This window comes from Larus michahellis, chromosome 1, assembly GCF_964199755.1.
Source record: "Larus michahellis chromosome 1, bLarMic1.1, whole genome shotgun sequence".
NCBI lineage: Eukaryota > Metazoa > Chordata > Aves > Charadriiformes > Laridae > Larus > Larus michahellis.
The window spans coordinates 96,985,366-97,001,575 of record NC_133896.1 but is presented as its reverse complement, the minus strand read 5'-3'; the positions used below and the strand labels follow the sequence as shown (position 1 = coordinate 97,001,575).

At 40.2% G+C, this 16,210-nt stretch overlaps 1 protein-coding gene across 21 annotated transcripts in view; it reads right to left on the bottom strand.

Moving 5' to 3' along the window:
• Nucleotides 1-16,210, bottom strand: part of ZBTB20 (zinc finger and BTB domain containing 20) — a 487,918-nt gene that overhangs the window by 274,149 nt on the left and 197,559 nt on the right. Inside the window, exon 5 of one of the 21 annotated variants that reach the window (XM_074594452.1) lies at nucleotides 7,426-7,606. The exons of the other annotated variants lie outside the window; for them this stretch is intronic. The gene's annotated coding sequence lies outside the window, so the exon portion shown is untranslated. The remainder of the gene's footprint in view (nucleotides 1-7,425; nucleotides 7,607-16,210) is intronic. 21 annotated transcript variants of the gene reach the window in all.

Sequence of the window (16,210 nt, the reverse complement as noted above, 5' to 3'; positions counted from 1 at the left end):
AGCTTTGATCATAAATTCAGTGTCTTCCCTCCAATCACAAGGACTAGAAACTTATTTTACAAACAAAACCCAAAAATCTTGACATTATCTGTTTACTTCAAGAGTATAATCTTTTAAGAAAAATATCAGATATTATGACACTTTCAGTAACACTGCAACCACTGCCAGCAAAGTAAAACATTAATCTAGGCGTGCACATCCCTCTGGTTTTCGCATCATGTGTAAACACTGAAATTCCACAAAAAGAGCCTTGTCTTTTTTGTTGCTCTGGAGAAAAGCTGTATATTGTAACATATCCGTGATTTCACAAAGTGGTCAAGCAACAAGTGCTTCCTACTACATAGTAACAGACCCTAAAATCCCAAATCCTGGCTTGGGGGACACAGTGGCAGATTTCATATTAATATAAACCGGTGTGAGGTTTGTCCCACTGTAAATACAACCAAAATTAATTTTATGTTTTACAGAATTCCTGAAGAACTACAAATTTCTTCCACCAACCACCTGGAAAAGGGGAAAACACGTGCTTTGAAGCATGATGTTGCTTTTTAAAATTAAATCGCAGCTGAAAGCTTGGATAAGTCCAGCTAAGAAAGGAAGAGAAATTCCCAGCCATCAACACCAAAAGTGACTGCATATGTTCCCCAAACTCAGAAGATGCTGTCAGCACCCAGTTCCTAGGCCATATGTTAGTCAGATGAACTAAATTGATCCATAAACCTAACCAGGAAGTTATCATGAGGGCTGAAACAGTGATGCACTGATTAAGAATCTGTTTTTCTCAATTAAAGACATAACCATAATTACTTTCAGTTGACTCACTCACAGTCTTGTAATGTACCCATCCTCAAATGATATTTAACATTGTATACTAAGTATGTTAAGCATTCTTGCCTTAATAATACGTTGAACTTCTATTCTGCTTTTTATCCCAGGAGCCCAAAGCACTTTGTGATCATGAATTAATCAATGCTACCGCCACCTCTGCATTGGAAATAGTTGGCTGGAGTTCACTCAATAACCCTGGACGATAGCTAGATTCTCACTCTTCCTATCTCCTATTCCAAGTCTTAACCAGAAGTCAAATCATCAAGTAATAAAACTGAGTGACTGGCTTCCCCAAATTACCAAGTCTTGAGCACAATACAAATAAATTTGTCAGAGTAAGCAGAGGTCATAAACTTTGCCTTTATCAAGGCAGAGCATATGAAAAACAGAAACATCAAAAACGAAAAAAAGAAAAAGCACAACTTACAATTTTCTAAATTAACACCAAATATGCCAGGATAACTGTATCTTATTCCCCTGCGTGATCATCAGGGAGGTTTACAGTCTCTCTCTTCTGCGCCACGCTTACAGGCAACAGATGAGACTGTCCAATGTGGAAGATTAACAAATTGGAGAATAAAATAAAGTGATCTTGCCAATTTCTATTCTCCAAGTTTGGTTACAGGTGAAGTTTCATGAAACTGAACTCTTCCGCGCTGATTGTTAACAAAATACAGGTTTCTGTTGAAAGCATCTATAGTTTGCTTTCTGGAAAAAGTTTAAATAGGACTGGCAATATTCAAAAGCTCCTCAGATATCACCACCAAATATATCTATCTTTTCAAGTCCCTCTAAATATAGCACAAAATCCTAAAATACTTCACTAACTTTTGATTTGGTTTCTACATAGGTAAAATACTTACGGAAGTCAATGGGAGATTTGCTGGAATAAGGGCTAAGAAGAGAGTTTGTAAAAGACATTATTCTTATTTTCATGCTAGAAAATAGTACATGATATCAGTACATGAAATGGAAGAAAAAGGTTCAGCCTTCACAGTGTTGCTTCTAATAAGAATTACATCTTCAAAAAAAGGACTCAGTGGACCAGACTGATGAGAGGGCTGGAGCACCTCTGCTATGAGGACAGGCTGAGAGAGCTGGGGTTGTTCAGCCTGGAGAAGAGGAGGCTCCGGGGAGACCTTATAGTGGCCTTCCAGTACCTGAAGGAGGCCTACAGGAAAGATGGGGAGTAACGGTTTTAAACTGAAAGAGGGTACATCTAGATCAGATATCAGGAAGAAATTCTTTACTGTGAGGGTGGTGAGACACTGGAACAGGTCACCCAGAGAAGTTGTGGAGGTCCCATCCCTGGAAGTGTTCAAGGCCAGGCTGGATGGTGCTTAGAGCAAACTGGTCTAGTGGGAGGTGTCCCTGCCCATGGCAGGGGGGTTGGAACTACATGATCTTTAAGGTCCCTTCCAACTCTAACCATTCTATGATTCTGTGACTACATGGCAATCTGGAAATTCAAGTCATATTCATACCCCTCAGCAAATGTGCTGAGGGGGATTTTATACCGTGTCAGATATATGAACAGTTAAAACTGTATGCTAATTATTCTTAACTGCTCATCACACCCCTGGTATATGGTACAATAAGAATGAGCATTTATAGATAAAAATCTTGGCCTATGGCCTCATCTAAATTGCCAGAGGATTGCTGATGTAATCAAATCAGCATTAATGAAATCAACTGGTCTAGATCTGGCCTCCCTTCTTTATATGATACATCATTTTAACAGAGTCAGAAATTATCTCTAATGACTGCTATAAAAGGATTTCTCCTAAAGTACTAATATGGTAGGATTAGCATCAATAAATCATATGCTAGATGTGGTTACAAGTACGTAAAGTTTGGGGGTTAGGGCTCAAGACATTTGCTTAAACATAGCTTTCAAGTGCATTCAGGAAAGCCGCAGGGCTTAACATCTGGACATGGCTCGGGAATATGACTTACCACTTCTGAGGTACCTGTCTTTTGGGAAAAGCAGCTGAAGGCCAGGAGGTACATCCTACAGCATCTCACACGGTAATACTTTGTTTGAGCCCTTATTGTACAGACAGTGCCTGTGTACTTTCCACCTACTCACTGCTTTCAAACATTCTTATCCTCAGCACAAATGTAAGAAAATCAAATTCTTTCTGTTTCTGGCCAAACACAAAATAAGATATTAATGAAAAACTCTGCTCACAAAACTCCACTTTATGTCCTCCATGTCTTGGCTGAGGAAATTCATACTCTGTCTCTGCAAACTAAACTGGCTGTAAGACAGGCAAAATTTCCTTCAACTGATGGAAAATTTGGATTTCTAAGAAAGAACGTTTTATAAATGCACTGAGCTCAATCCTGACAGGAATTCACAAAAGTCCTGTCTGAACAAATCATGTTGAACTGCATTTCCCCGACTCTTGAATTTTCCTTTCAAGATTATGAGATTGGATTTTCCAGACTAGATCCATAGTCTACGGCAGTCTCTTATACCAGCTAACACACTTAACCCACCGATTTCAAACGTTTGCCCAGATGCTGCAGAAAGGTACTATTTGCTCTTTTTCTCACCTTCTGTCTTCATGCACTGTGAAAACTACTGGGAAGACAAGCTGATGTGAAGAGACTTCTCTCAAAAAACAGAAATACCTCCCTGTAAAGCTCACCCAGTGCGTTGTCAAATTTCAAAATATGAATTTAAAAACACAGAGACTTATCCATATTTATTCAAGAACTCAGAGAGATGGTAAATACTATTAGACAGGGGTTTTAAGATAAATAATTTCATCTTCTGTCTCATCTTCACTACTCTAAAAAAAGAAGCCCAACACTGGCAGAAGCATTCAAACTGCAGCCTATATTCTTATGACTGTACAGTTTCTTTTTATTTCACCCATACTTGCGTTTTTCACTGGCAGTGGTGGTACTTTTCACTGGCTGTATTTTCCCCAATATGTCCATTAAGAACAAGACTTTTGGTTTACAGCACTGAAAGATTTGGTAGCGCAATGTGCATCCACAAAGGAGACATGGGTTTGGATTGAAAGCAACCTCAGGGACCTCGGTCAGTGGAGCACAGACGTATTATAACCACACATTTATTGAAATGGGAGACTCCTCATGCAGAGTGCTACTGTTGAATTCTTGAGTGTTTTTCTTTCCGAGGCGGTATACTCTCTCTGAATTCAACAAGAAATCAAATTAGGACTCCTGGGTTCCATTTCTAGCCTGCCACTTACCCATGATAAGATATTGGGCAAATCATTTAACATAAATATGCTTCAGTTTACAGAGCTGAAATACTGCACATGGGTGCAGTAAGACTGATGAAAAGTACTATAACAGTATTATTAAAGTGCTTTCTCCCAGATTTTAAAAATTCCGTATCAAAGGTTCTCTTAACCCTCCTCAGTGAATCTTAAAGTCTATGCACTTTCTTAAGAATCTCCTTTTCAAAGGACATTCTTTGAATATCTAAAGATTTCCTTGCAGACATTTGTATAAGATTTTAGAATAAGGCAACATATGACTCCAGCAGACTAAATTTATTAAATGATTGTCTTCAAGTCCCAACAGAAAGTGGCATAATATGCTAGGATCTTTTTATACGTCTTTATCTGACTTTACCTTATAGTGCTGGGGGTACATGTGAGAAAGGGCAGCTGTTTCCCTCTCCATCAACTCAGTCCTGCCATTCCGTTTCACTCAGTTTGTTCTGTGCTTGGGCTCTGTCAAGCAACTATTGGTTTGTGTAACTTTTTCAAACCAACGAAATTATCTTCTGTTCAGTCTTTTAATGCACAAATTAATGTTCACCAAAACCCTGAGGATCAGATGTAGCAGATTAGAAGTACTAAGGGGAGTCAGGCTACACCAATTAATATTTAATTGCAAGGGCATGTAGCAATAGGACGAGGGGCAATGGCTTTAAACTAGAGCAGGGTAGGTTTAGATTAGACATTAGGATGAAGTTCTTTACAATGACACTGGCAGAGGTTGCCCAGAAAGGTGGTGGAGGCCCCATCCCTGGAGACATTCAAGGCCAGGCTGGATGAGGCTCTGAGCAACCTGATCCAGTTCAAGATGTCCCTGCTTACTGCAGGGGGTTTGGACTAGATGACCTTTAAAGGTCCCTTCCAGCCCAACACACTCTATGACTCTATGATTAGGAGAGACCAATAATTTCACATACAGCCAAATTTAGCAATAGCGTGAGGTACCCATGCTGAGACTAACAGACGTATCCACTCAATACTAATCTTTACTCATAGTATATGTGAAACTAAAAAGAGGTCATAAAATGTAAATGCAAAACATTTAGGAGCTAGTAAGAAGCCTCCTCATTATACCAAGTAAGAGACATTCATCTTCTCTTAATCTGCAAAGCAGCATAGTGCTTCCATTTTACACATAGAAACAGAAAAGCAAAGACTAACATTTCTAGGACAACTCCCTGATTTAGTTATTCAGCTTGAGGCACGATGCAGAGAAGAACCGCAGATAACTTTTAAACTGGTTACAGTATTCATCCAGACTTCCCTTACAGTCTGTGAACAAACAAGAGCCCTTATATGAGGGTCTATTTCAAGTGCCTTTCCTTGTGACAGGCTGAATGACACCTCTAAGTGCCTAATATTCTTCATCTGACTGCAAAGGGAGTCCAAATGAGGATTAAGGTACCTGCACCACACGTGACTAAATTCCAGCAAGAAGATCCTTTGACCTTCGTTTTCAGAAGCTCTGAGCATTTCTAGCACCTAATGAAATCCATAAAAGCTACAAGTGCTTAGCCCTTACTTGATCCAAAGATGCATAAAAAGGAGCTTTCCAGAATTAAAGCACAATAATTGGGAGATCATGTTGTGAATTCATTAACAGTTTGTTAATTCAAAACATTAACATCATAAGCACAGGGTAGGAGCCTCACTGCTCCTGCAGTCTTTTTTTTTCTTAAGATGATGTCATCTTTCCAGCTACAAGTAATACAATGTTCAGACTGGCCATGAGGAAGTCTAATATAGGATGCTTCTCTAGAGACACCATCACTTTAACCACAATCAGACCTTTGGTGCTACCCTACCAGGAAAGCTTTCCGATTATCTCTGTTGTGACAACACACACCGTACCCGCTTTAGAGCAAGAGCATTCTTCAGGAAATGGAACTGTCACCGAGGGGGTTTCTACAGCTTTTGTGGACGTTGTGCAGTTGCCTCTCTTGCTCTTTGCAAGTATTCTTTTTCTTCCTTTCCTCTTCAGTGAAAAAAGAAATCTGATCTTCACAGATGGAAAATTAAGGATTGCCAGGATGGTCAATATACCCAACAGCCATTCAAACTGGTCTGATAAATGAGAGCATTTAAATAGTTGCAACCAAAATAAGCGACAGAAGGTGGGAAAAGAAACGCATAATTATGCCAGCTACTAGGGTACTGTTTATGTTTTATCAATTGGAGCATCACAAAGTACACAGAACACAAACTACTACTAGCATTTTTGCACGCCTTAATATCTGCATACTAAATCACAGGTATGTGCGGTATATGAAATTTAGAAAGAGTACAAATTAGCTTAGCTTCTCCAATTGATGTGTCAGTGTTGTCAATTGGTCATTCAAACCCCACTGCCAGGAAAATTGCTCAAAAATGTAAAATGGCCAATCCCAATCACAACGCAATGTGGTCGCTTTAAACTGCCTCCATTCCCTACATGATGTCTCCATGTTTGCAGGTAGTGCGTGTTAGGAATACCAGAGATGAGGTAAACAAGATTACATAAATTAACAGAATCGTCCTTCTCTTTCACGTGATCACCCCGCCCAAGTAGCAAGGAAAAGGGCACAAAGTAGTAGTGGAAGGAAGGTCTTCACGGCTGTCCTTTCTTTCCCCTTCACTAAGTGACTTTTGAGGGACTTTCCTGCATGTTAAGCATCTTTTTTGCATTGCTTAATATTGTTATTAATAATTCATATTTTTGTCTTTCTCCTCTCACTCTGACAACTTTTATTTTTAATCAATGGGCATGTGTCAAATTGCTTTGTTATTTATTTATAATGTAAGCTGACAAAAGAATGGGATATGTGGTATAAAGCTGAGAGAGTGTTTCGTTCCTACAGCTGATATCCTCAGTAATAACTGTGTGTCTTATTCTAATCAGTAGGGTCCAAAAAACTAATTTTGCCACAAATAGTGGAGGACACATTTAGTAGATTTGTACAACTGGATGTCTCTCTTCTGTCCCCATGTGCATGCACTGAAATAGAAGTTGAAAATGTAGGTTTATTTGTATGCGTGCACATTGCCTTTGAGAAAGAAAAGGAGTAGAGTGCACAAAGGTGTTAATAACAATGTACCAAACACTGATGCACTATTCAGACAAACGTATTACTCAGATCAATGTGCTCGGTCCCCTAATACATCAACGATTCTCACAAGCTGTTTACAACAGAAACCTGTACCACTCTTTTCAGCTAACAAAACTCAAGCAGAATCACTAACTTGCCCAAGACTAGAGAGGAATTCAGTAGCACAATGCCTGCTTCAACTAGCAGTCCACTTTGCCTCATAAAGTTGAGAAAACAATTACATTACAATTGGCTTCCACATTACGTACCTGGGATTTGACTCTTATGCCCCTTTCACGCACACACGTTTTACCTTGACTGCTACTTGGGAACTCATTTAGTTACTCTCTGGATTTATTTTCGTCAAATAGTAAAAGCATCCCACAGTTCCAGCTGAATGAAATTCAATGTTGCGACTGTCTTGGTGTGTCCTGAGGCGGGGAGGCAGCCCTGTGGGAATGGTTTGATGGAGCTTAGGACTGTGTTCTGCAGCAATGTTTGCCTGCTGGACAGGATGTTGTCATACAGGGTCCAGCCATTGTAAAATAAAATAAAGCACAAAGCTATGAACAACAACCTAAAAAAAGGATTAGACACTTTTTTTTTTTTTTTGGATAACAAGGATACTGTGCCATATAACTTCTCATTCAAAGGAGGGCACAGACTGAGGTTGTCTACTTAGACTTCTTCTGCCTGAAAAGTTCCTGCTTCCCATTTGCCTATAGTCACCACCACATGGTGGTCAGTGGGGATGTGTTTGAACCTTTTATTTCAAAGCCTAGTGAGAGGGTTGGTGCAATAAAGTAACAAACCTTTACAGTCTGTGCCAAGCACAATGTAGTATCAGCAGATACTAGGTCCAGCAGAGTTACCCGTTATAGCTCTGAAAGTCAACCAAGTGACACAGGACACCAAAAATCTCAAAGCAATCGTATAGACTGGCCAGTGAATTTGAGAAAGTACGTCAAAGAAAGCAAGGTAGAGGATCACGTTATTAGAGCATTATGTCATTAGAGCTCTGGTTTGGGGGAGGGAAGAATTTACTTTGATTTTCGAGAATAAACTGCCATAGTCTACACATACACATTTGCTTTTATTTTCAAGCTAGCTGGTGTTTCATTCTGTTCTAATTACTCCAACATGGAAGGAAGAATAAAAATTGAAGCATTTTCTTTGATGTTATCCTAGTCTTAATGCTTTCTTTCAGTGTGTTCTTCACCACACACATCATGCTGAGAATAAGCATGGAAGAGTGAGGACCGTCCCTCCTGATTTACAATTCGGAAATACAAAGAATGCAAATGTGTATTTCTTATGAGTAAACACCAGTTGGTAGCCAGATCTCCTCCATCTTAAGCCTGCTTTAGATACAGTTATTTGAGAATCCAGACTCCAATATGGCCATAATAGAAGCGGGCAGTTCTCAATTTTCTGTCATGAACACCATCCGTAAGCCAATTTCCCCTCAACTGCAATATAAGGGACCATTCAGATTTTGAGTGACAGAGGAAACTACGGCCATTTAACATACTTTAAACAACAGAAATACAGTAAAACCAGGATAACTCTTAGGTATCATAACTAACCCCACCGCATAATCAGGGATCAGGCACAGATGGCATCTAGACAACTTGAGAATGGGAGAGCATTGCCCTTGCCTAGGGAGAGGAACCCAGCAGTCCAAAACCTGGACACTACTGGGGAATTAGTCTATGATTTCTGACCTCAGAAGGCTAGAGAGTGCTCTCCTCACCTACTACCTTCCTCTCCCCGAAGAACCTCACAGAATTAGCTTTTTATTTCTATTTGTGCTACCAGTTAGGAATGACATAAGCAAGTAGATAGAGAAAAGCATTCTTGTCTAGTATATTCAACAATTTGATAAATTTTAAAAGGCCAGAGGAAAACCCTCTGGATGCACAGATGAGCTGGGCTGCAAGACAATTAAAAAACTCAGCAATTTTGAAATAAGGCTAGCTGGAAAGCAACAATTCTCCCTGGATATGAAATAATGCCCATTTCTGTTCATTGTCTTCCCTTATATGATTCAGGAACACAAAAGCAAAGGCAGGTATGAGTTATTCAGTTGTTGTTGGGCGTTTTTTTGTTTGGGTTTTTTCATATGAACCTGGATTTATTTAGGGATGAGATTTTCCCAATATGCAGTACTGGTCTATTTCATCTTAAGTGTAGGGTAAACCCCCCGTTGACTTCCATGAACATAAAATAAAGTCATTGCTGACTTCTGAGAAGCTTATCCTAAAAAAAACCCAGAAATCTAAAATAATCATTTAGTGTCGGTACGTATCTGATGCTTATGGGCAGTCCTGTCTTTTCTCACCATAATTTTTTCATTTCTTACCAGCTGAAGCTTCTCTTTTTTCCTTCCGTCTTTCATAATATGCTTGACTAACAGATGTAGTTACACACTAAACTGATATATAGGTACAGAAGTCTAACGGGGGAAAGTGATTGCCACAGATATTACAGTTACCTATTCAATGCATAATGGTACATACGTATCCATATAATTATAATCTGCCAGTAACATGACGTAAATGCAGTTCTAAATGTTGGTTGGTATGTGTTCAGTCTAAAATCTATTAGAGATAAAAAAACAGGGAGGCTTGTCCTAGTGGAGAGTGACACTACCTAGGATTACCGATTTCATGACCTGGGTCTTGGGATGAGAGAGTCAGAGCAATTGGATCATTTGAGGTAACACACAGCCTGCAAGAACAAAAATCAGCTTGACCTGTAAGGACATGTGTGTGCTTCCAAGGACTACGGATCTTCTGGTTTAAACAGTGAGGAAAAAGGTCAGGGCATCTGTTTTAACTTCCTCAATTGCCACTTCATTTGCTGTGTGGCCTACTTAATTTCTCTGTGTCCAGATTTCCAAATCCTGAAATAGGAAATACTAATTGTACACAACACAAACGCCCTGAGACGGTGTGGTGTATTTTGATCAAGTTCTTTTGCCATCGGCTGAAGAGGTGTGCTATCTGGGGATTAGGTACTGTTTACCAAAAAAAAGTTGAGGTTTTCATGTAAAAAGTAATGGTACTACCACTGATGTGAAACCAAAGGAAGTTTATCTTTTCATGTAGTTACTTTCCAAAGTATTTACTTCTACTCTGCAGGCTTGCCTTAAGCTGTATGTGCATTTTGAAATTAAGTATACTAAGAGGTAAGTCTTCTGATTGTATTTACACCATGAGCCAAATTTAATCCCGTTTTATACACTGGGTAGACACTTTGACCTTCAAGAGATGTCAATCAAGACAGAATTTATCTCAGTACCTTTCTATGCCAAAGTTTTCCACAATCTTGCTCATGTGTTTTACAGTAATACTTTCTTTTTCCCTGTTCATTAACTATTAAAATAAAATATTCACATGACAGATTTTTGCCTCAGTTTTCCCACAGCAATCATATTTCCTCACCCAAGAGGATGTCAGGAAGCTTCATTAATTGTTTCTGAAACATTTACAACTTTTCATGGAAAAGGTAAAGCATCTGTCTCCTAAAGGAGAAAAATCATTTCCAAATGGATGAAGTATCTCAGCTCCCCTCTGAAACACACATGTATTTTTATTCTTCTCTCAGAGATAAAGAATTTGAGACACAGACTTTATAATCAGTTTGTCAAGTTCACATGTATTATCTAAAGACCAGAACTTGCGTCTTTTTCCCTTCAGTTCCAGTCTTTCATCTCAAAGTGATGCTTCTTTGTTAAAATACCTGTGGATATGGTGACAGACAAGAGGGTACCTGAATTAAGTAAGTCATCCCACAGGTAACACCATCGGTGAGGCTTGGCCTCCTTTGGATTTGGGTTCTCTTCCTCAACAACATCCTGGCCACGATATCCCTAGCCTTCGCAGATATGACTGCCCTCTCCCACTCTACCACTTCTTCCTCCCATGTTCCTTTGCTCTTCCCTCTGGCCAACGCTCCAGCACAGCACCTCCAGCTCCCTCCTCCACACCGCGTGGCACCCAGAAGTGCTCAGGAGGAAGAAGAACAGGTGCTAACCACCAGAACAGTCTGGGAGAGCTGACCGGCCCAGCTGGTAGGACAACTCGTTGTGTGCATCTCTGGCGTGCACACTGCAGGCCTCCTTGGAGGGCTGGAGTAATTTCTGCCTCATTTCTAGTTTTCAAAAGCCTGGAGGAATTCAGTCTCCTTGCAGCCTCCACCCTTCTGCTAAGCTTGCTTAAAACCAGGTGGTTTCAAGCTAACAAGAGAGGAGAGGATAGTGGTCTCCCAGAAAAGAGGAATCTTCTCATATCAGTAATTTACCCGTGTGAACACCCCTGTAACCTTTACTCGTATTTTTCCGGATTCATGGACTGTTATCCAAAGTCGTTGCAGGCCACGATGGTTAAGCCCATGTGAAATACAAAGCCCACTTACAGTTCAAAGAAATTACCAGCTGGCAGCAGCTCACTTGACCTAATATTACGTGAGAGTTGCTTCTTTTTTTTTTTTATTAATTTTTAGATTTTCTTTTAAAAGTGAATAGAAGTGAATAGGAGGAATCAACTCCAATGAACATATCCAGACTGAAATCCTCTGAAGAAATGATTAGCACCGAGTTACAGATCTGAAAGCAAGAAGGCACCATATGAATACTTTTCTGCCTTCATGCATAATACAAGTCCTAAAGTCCTGACTCCTACATGCAAAGCACACGAGCCCCATTGAAAATAAAGATCTATTGGGCTTCACTTGTTCAGGCTGAGACTCCCTCATGCGATTCCAGCCCCGCAGTCACTCACCGCAGCACAGCACCACCTGCGCAGGGCAGTGCTTTAGCTTCTCCCCGATCCTGCGATCCCTTGTGCCAGGCACAGCTTGACAGCTTGTCCCCTGGTGCGCTAAGCGCACTGCGCCCAGTGCCCAGGGCTGGGGAGGAGCCATGGCCCCAAAATGCAATACGACTGTGCTGCCCAGATGTCCTCGTGTTCAAAGTCCTTGCAGAAGTAACACACGCAGTATCAGCCTAACACTGTGGCTCCTCTGCTGCCATGGGGCTGGTCACATACGGACTCCTTGGCTATCCTGTCTCACGACCTAAATAACACACGTTCTCCTAACTCCTGTGCAATGTGACCCCGATGCACAGCTCTCATGTGCTGGGCCTGAAAGCAAACAGTACATTTGGGGAGCCTTGGATTTATTTCAAAATAGATTAAGTCTTTTCCAAAAGAAACAGGAACATAAAAGTCTTTGTAATGGAAACAGTGAGACATGGGTTTCAGACTGATCAAGCCGAAGCAGTCTTCAAGGCAATCTTTTGTCACAAACGAGCAATATTTTCTCTCCCCACCCCGCAGCAGACCCCTGTGATATATTTTATTTCCTTTGCAACTGGCATCAACTCATTTTCCAAAGTCAAATACATCTACCTTCCTTGCTTCTCTCTCTTGGGACTCTTTGAAAGAGAAGGAAAACATCAAGACTAGACTGTGTTGTGGGATTAAACATGTCAGGAGAGAAACAACAGAGAACACAATTACAGGCATGATACATAATACAAAATAAATTGGGAAGAGGGTGAGAAAAAGAAAAAGCATAGCCCAATCATCTGAGCTATAGCTGCAGAACATAAATCCCCCTATAATTTGCCCAATCACACTCGCTGGGTTTAGGATTCTGCTGTACTCCGTTTCACCACTGTCTATCATTCACACACATAAAACCAACACTGCTTTGAGCTACGCTGCTTGATCATAAAAAACCTTCTTCCCCCCAAACCGGTCCTCCTGCCAGCACAAAAATCCCAGGTAAATCCGCCACGCAGTATCACCTCCTCACAGCACTTAGAGCTGCTGCGCCCAGCCACCTTTTATCCATCTCACTTCAAGCATCTTTTTCTGAGGACTGACTCGCACTACCATGTCCTTTTCTTCTAAGAGGACTGAGTAATTTGCCCTTTGTAGAAACACCCATTTTGTCTGATTTCCACTGTTCTTGGAATTTCATGAGGTCACATCAATTCTGTGTAACGGGACAGTAAGTGAACTGGAGTGAGGGGGAAAATCATCACGGAAAGAACAACTGCCTTCATAAAAGGACACTATCGCTGCCTTACATCTATTTACATTCCAGATATCACTGGTTTGGATGGCAGCTCTTATTCTGTCTCTGACATCTCCCTCTGTGGATGTGTTTGGGGCATTTCTCTGCATTTCCTGCATCGTTTATACATTATTCTGAGCACAGTCCCAAATGTGTCCGTTCTTTTGCTCCCCTTCAAAGCTCCTGCCTTGATATACTGAAACCTCCATCACTGACCACCTTTCACATCCAAGGTTAAAGCAGCTCTCTGGAACTTCTGTTGGTTTGAAGTTTCTACTGCTTCACAGTGAAGGGACCGTACAGTAACCTGAGTGATGCTTTAAATATGCAGAAAAGAAGTAACACCTTTATAACGAAAAGGTGAGCCTTCTAGACAGAGAGGTCACATTCTAGCAGTAATGTGCAAAGAAATGCTAAAGCCTCATTACTACTCACAGCTAGAGAGAGATCTCCTTCAGCTGAGTTGATAATTGACCACCAAGGCAATCTGTCTGAAAATACGAACAGGAGAGCAATCTTTCCTCTAAGGGTATCATATATTCACAGTTGGCTGCAGTATTCTCCCTGCTTAACCCTCCATCAAGACCATCTTTTAAAAAAAAGCAGAAAAATACCTCCCCATTACTTTCTTTTTTCCCAAGTGCTCAGAAAGTTTTCCATTCTATTAATCTTTTTCACTTTAACTTTTCAAAGTATTTTATAGCTCTTATGACTTGTTTTTTCCCATTTTTATAAACTTTGTTCCAACCTGATGACTAATGGAAAAATGTTTTTACGGAAAAATCGAGAGTATGATGTACCAGGTTCCATAACTCCTAGAAAAACTCTTGCGTAAGATTATTGATCTATAATACTTTCTTATTCCTGTACTCATCGATTTTAAAATGTGATTACGGTTATTATAAATTTGTTTTCTAATAGGACCAAGCACACTGAAACACCTTCCTTGCAATCTAGAATTTAAAGACTTTAATATTTAATGCTTGGGCAGTAAGAGCCCACGTTCATTATTTGCCCTTTCCTAATTTCTCACTACTTGCTAAAATTCTGATTAGTTATCCTCTTGGTTTCCTTTACTTCTATCTGAAATAGATGATCCTACTCTCCAGTACTCCAATCAGAAGGCTAGAAGTTAGGGTCTCTGCTTTTTCTACCTCCAGCAATGCAAGAAAGCCGTTTTGTTGCCTTGCATAAATTCCTTGCTTCAGCAAGGATAACTCTTGTGATCTCTAGAGAAAGGTTACACCAATTCATAGTCCTCTGATATCCCAGGACCAAATGTGCTTTTGAGCATCTGCGATAATGAAGTGCTCCCAGCCCTGCACTGGGAGCACTGATTCAGTAAGCACATGCCAGGGATTTCAGTTGGACACCTCAAGCTTAGGATCACAAAATTAGGTCATAATGACTTTATTAATAATGAAGTATTTATATTCTACAACCACTTTTATTCTGAATTGGGATTTACGGTAGTGTTAACAAAACCCTGAATAAATTCCGTCTGAAGATATCAATAGCTCATGGAAGCCAAGCTCTATCGAAACATGAAGAATTGAAAAAGTGCAGACATAGCTCCTTAACCACTGGAAGGCTGGTAGCCAGCCTTTGACTACCCCATATTAAACTCATAAGATAGGACAGGCACAACTAGAAAGAGGTAACAGTAATGGTATGATTTTTCTTCCTTTGCTAATGACCTACATGTGTTGTTTTGCTTGAGGTATTGAACAACTTACTCTACATATTTCAGAAACAAGTTTTGAGAAGCCTCAGTATGTAGCGTTTCAACAGCAATTCACTCTTCCTTCCTTAGCTTTTCCCATACAGGGATGACAACAATCTGTAGAACGATACGTTAATTATTCCTGCACGACTGTCCTGCTTTTGTGTGGGAAACAGACATGAAAAGACTTGTGCAAATTACTCAGCTAGTCAATGGCCATAGCAGAATTCAGTGCAGGCTTCTACCTTCCAGCACTCTGCATTAGCTATAAAGCTTATCTAGTTCTTAGCAATGGCTGGCTACTCTCAGCATATGAACGCTGCCCCTGCATCATCTACCATAAAAAAAAAAAAAAAAGAATATATGTATTTGGACTCTTAAAGTCCATCTTTTAACTGTTTCTCCTTTTTTTTCCAGTTTGTCTGGGAAATGGGATTGCTTTGCATTGCAGAATCTGAATAGGGATCTGCACCTGTTAGCTCTGCGATACCTCAGGGCTCTCTAGTCAACCATCTGCTTTTCAAAATCTATTTGTTATCTCTTGGGCAACTGAGAAGGCATAAAGTATGTTTTATCACCTTAATGCTGAAAGTGATCATTTACACTGTGGTAAAATACACTAGGCCAGGCAGAATTTTTACTAAGGAAGAAAGGAAGAAAATTCCAGGTGGAAGGCAGAGAGGGGCAAGAAGAGGAGGCAAAAGAAGGGAGAAGAGAGATGAAGCAAGAGGAAAGGAATAGGAATAAAACTCACTCACTTCCAGCAAAAGTCAAGTCGATATGCTCTGCTTGGCCCTGGGGACTTTCTATTACCTATTTCTATAACATGCAGAAATAAAAAGATAGAATTTCATGATCTAAACTGAAAAAAGCTTTTTTCCAGACATTTTGATGTGATTGCTGGCCTTGAATTAGTGCCCAAAATGTGCATCTTTCAAAAGAATGAAGTATCATAGTGCCATCTGAGGAACAGTCTTGGGCTTTGCCTGTTTTTTCCAGTAAGAGTAGACCAATGACTGATTCATACTTCCATTATATCACAATTGAGCTTTTGTTTGGCACCCTCTCATCTCTTGCAAGTCACTTGCAGATGGTCTAGAAGCCACAGAACAAGCTGTACTTCCTTTTCCATGTCAGCCATCCCCATCTTATGGAATCCTTCCAGTTTGCTGCATACAAGGTACAAGGATCCTTCTCCACAGATCTCTCTTTTGACTTTAAAAAAACTGTCCCTATGATTCTGT